Source organism: Haliaeetus leucocephalus, unplaced genomic scaffold (genome assembly GCF_000737465.1).
Source record: "Haliaeetus leucocephalus isolate CR32 unplaced genomic scaffold, Haliaeetus_leucocephalus-4.0 Scaffold2, whole genome shotgun sequence".
Taxonomy (NCBI): Eukaryota; Metazoa; Chordata; class Aves; order Accipitriformes; family Accipitridae; genus Haliaeetus; species Haliaeetus leucocephalus.
The window spans coordinates 12,303,396-12,307,051 of NW_010972438.1; positions in this window are offsets into that span (position 1 = coordinate 12,303,396).

Genomic DNA, 3,656 nt, shown 5'->3' on the forward strand with positions numbered 1-3,656 from the left:
GTGCCCAGCTGCCCAAAGGGATTTACATAGTGACATGCTCCTCAAATCTTAACAGAACAAGCTGAGTGATACACACACAGGCTTGAACTATATCACAATCACATGCTTGCTAGGCTCATTTCTTATCTCACGGGTTTCTCTGGAGAGTATCAGTTGCTTCAGTCCCTCATAGGGTTTTAAATTTGTAAGGGAAGGAGTCACAGTGAGGTATCTTCTAACGTGAGAAAATTCTGTATCTGTTTTCTTTTCCAAATTAGGTCACCTTGTAAGGCAGTTCTGGATGGAGTTTGTCCCTGCAGTTATGGAGGCTGTAAATAACATGTGTTACAACATGTTTGATGGGATTTCATTGCACCATCACTAGTCTATCTGAATATCATATCCCAAATTAATAACAAATTAATTTTATCTGCTGAAAGACCCCAACTGTCACTCTCCTGTCCAGAATGACATCATTTTGGGCAGTTACTCACTTACAGGAGGAACAGGGCCAACACGTTCTTCTGGCTTCATTACTGAGAGCAAGCTTGTGCACAGAGATGAGTGCTCCCCTTTGTCGGATCATCTGGAGCGCAGGGAGGAGAATTCAGTCTTTTTGGAGCATCTTCCGCCTCTTTGTTGGTGTGTCAAGCGGGGGTGCCAATTAGTGCCAGTGATGAGATGGGCACTCGTCCACAAGATCAGAAACGGAAACCCGCAAACTGCTCTCGCACAGGACGCTGAGCAGCTGTCGGATTATAAAGATCTCTGGCCCCTCCTGACCTGGGCCAGATTTGAACCATTGACCTAGAAGTGAAAAGCTTGAAATCGCTGCACGAGCCACGGGATAAATAGGACTTGCAGAGCTGCGTGCCCTCATTCCACATTCAGTTGCTGCCATCTAATGGCAGGTGGGGAGGGGAAAGGTCTCCTGCAATATAAATGTCTTGTCCTTGGGAATTTAGTATGTGGGAGAACCATGCAAATAGTTCTCATCAGCCCCTAAGAGTGCTGGGGAAGCACGGTGGTTTAGGCTGGTTTTATTCCCCTGTAGAGTAGTTTGACAAAGGCCCATTGTGCTGCAAGTCAAGAGGTGTCCCACTACAAAAAACAGATCTTCATGCTGCTTTTGCTCTCCTGTGGTGGATTATTGCCATCCATGAAACCTGAGTGAAAGTCTGTGGTTGTAAGCTGGATTAACAACTGTCCCAAGGGCAACGGTAACCGAGTGATGGGTGCCTGTGGCAAGGGGAGGCGTCCAGAGAAAGTAGGTAGGAGATGGCACTGTTAATTTCTCTGAGTACCACTGGTGCACACAGAACATCTGCCTTTTCAAGAACTTTGTTACAGAAAGAGGAGGTGGAGACTAGAACACAATTAACTATCTAGAAATTATTGGGTCTGAAAGCTAACAGACAATAAAACTCACTTTCCTTCAAATAATACATAAAGGAAAAAGCGAAGAGGAGGAGACATCTCTCCTTCTCCTTTCTTGCCCAGCTCCAGGAAGTTCCTGCTGTGTTTTCTGTCTCTAAAACCCTAGGTTTATAAGGCAGTAAGTGTTGATCATGTATCAGTTTTGCACTGCCTGTTTCTGTGTACATACAGATCTTCAAATAATTCTTTTAAGCCACGCTAGCTAACACTGTCTCATGGAGGAGAAAGGTTAGAGACTGCGTATTTCTTTATGCATCCATGCATTGCAGCCATTGGGTGTCCAGAGCCACGTCCCGTGACGGGACTGCAGCCCAGTGAGCCATGGAGCAGTCTCCAGCTGCCTTAATACAGCCCCAGTAGTGACATGGGGGCTTGCATGGCCCAGCAGTCAAACAAAGTCTGTCACCGAGGCTAACTGAAGTCATAAATCAAGCTTTATATTTGAGAAATATCTCCAGTAGTCCCTAGTCACCGAAGAAATGCCATTTTATGACAGGAAACTGGGAAGAAAAGAAGTCGTATCTCCGGACAGAATACTGGAAAAAGCTGTAAAATTCCCCTCTGCTTGGCTGAAGTAATAGTTGCTGGAAAGGAAGTCCAGGAGTGAAGCAACATGGAGGAGAGGAAGGGAATACCAAACTTACTCTTATTTTCCTACTGGAGGAAACAGTCTTTAAAAGCACTGAGGAGAGAAGCAGAAACGAGTGCAATGTGTCCTCAAATGCCCTTGTATCTGCTGGTACTACTACCTGCACATCTGTGAGAGAGCAGAGAAAAGCAGCACACATGAATTCTAACTCCGTGGGGAGTTCAAACATTTTAGCATGAAGTTGCTCAGCTGCATGCCAACAAGCACTTCCCAGACTGCAGTAAGCAGCAGAGCTATCCTATCTAAAGAGTCACAGGAGCTCTGTTTGCAATCAAGGTCCAGCCACCGTTCTCTTACGTCAAAGCCAGGTTCTATCTAAAGTTCTGAGAAAGTGCAGCTTTGTGCCGCTGCTGAAAGGCAGCCTTCTCAAATACGTACCCACTGGTGATACACCAGGGATTTCAGACTGGTACATGAGGTCATGGTACACGAGCCAAACAGCTAAGTCGCCTTCTGCACACAGAATGAGGGAGCTCTTGTTGTAGCTGCTGGTTAGACCCAGGTGGGAGATCCCTTGTGGAATGGTGACATTCCTGAGCTGGAACCATTACCAAAATGCCCTTGTCAATCAAGTTCCCCAGGAGACTTTCTGCTTGCACTGGAGATGTTTTTCTTTGAAGCTCAGGGGTAAAGCGATAGCAAAATACATTTAACAGGTCTAAAACTGTCTTGGCAAGGTCGCTATGTTTTTTAATCCTTGTCCCTTCCCCTCTTATTTCTCACAGGAAAACGTTGTCTTCTGTCCACTCTCAGGGAAGCACCAGTTGCAAAGTGAAGACATAAAATTACACCAAGCGAGCTGAAATTTAAGCCTTGCCATTACAGCAGTGACATTCAACAGTTAAGGCGCACCCTCAACACGCAGCAGCTGCAGGGTTTTGTTACTGTCACTTACAAAAACCTTCAACTCCCTTTGGTGTGCCCTGCTTTGAGCCAGAGCTCACAGGCCCAGAGACACCGTTTTATCAGTAAGAGCCCTTTAGCGTAGCATGACATCTGAGAGACTTCAGCAGGATATAAGATTGCTCTGGTACTGAGGTATGATTTATATCCTCAATTGTTCTGGAAATTTGAGCTGCATGATTCAGGAGACTTGCATGAGTATGGTTCCTTCAGTGCTTAATGAGATTTATGTGCTTAAATGTGATGGATGCTGTAATCACATTTCTAACATGCTGATTCAATAGGGGAGGGAGAAAAAAAATCACATCAACAGGAGTTTTGCTGTGGTTGTGGTGGAGGCAGGCTTTTGCACAGGAAGCTTGCAAATGCCAAACTAAGGGGGGGGGGGGGAAAGAACCCAAAACAAAACAAAACCGCAGAGGAAACATCTTTCTTCAGCTCTTAATTGCAGCCTCCTGTTTGCTCTGCCCGCGCTGGAAGCTGTCGCCCTTTCTGCTCACAGCCGCCACGGGCTCTCGGGGCGGCGGGAGGCCCGGCGGCTCGGGCACGGCTGCTCCTGGCACCCCGGTACCCCCCGGTACCCTGAGCTCTTCCTTCCAGGGGGCTGTTTCCCGAGCAGGAGCCGTCCTTGCTGGGAGTCCTCCAGCTCCCCCCCCCCCCCCGCCCCCCCTCCCCTCCCCTCCACGCC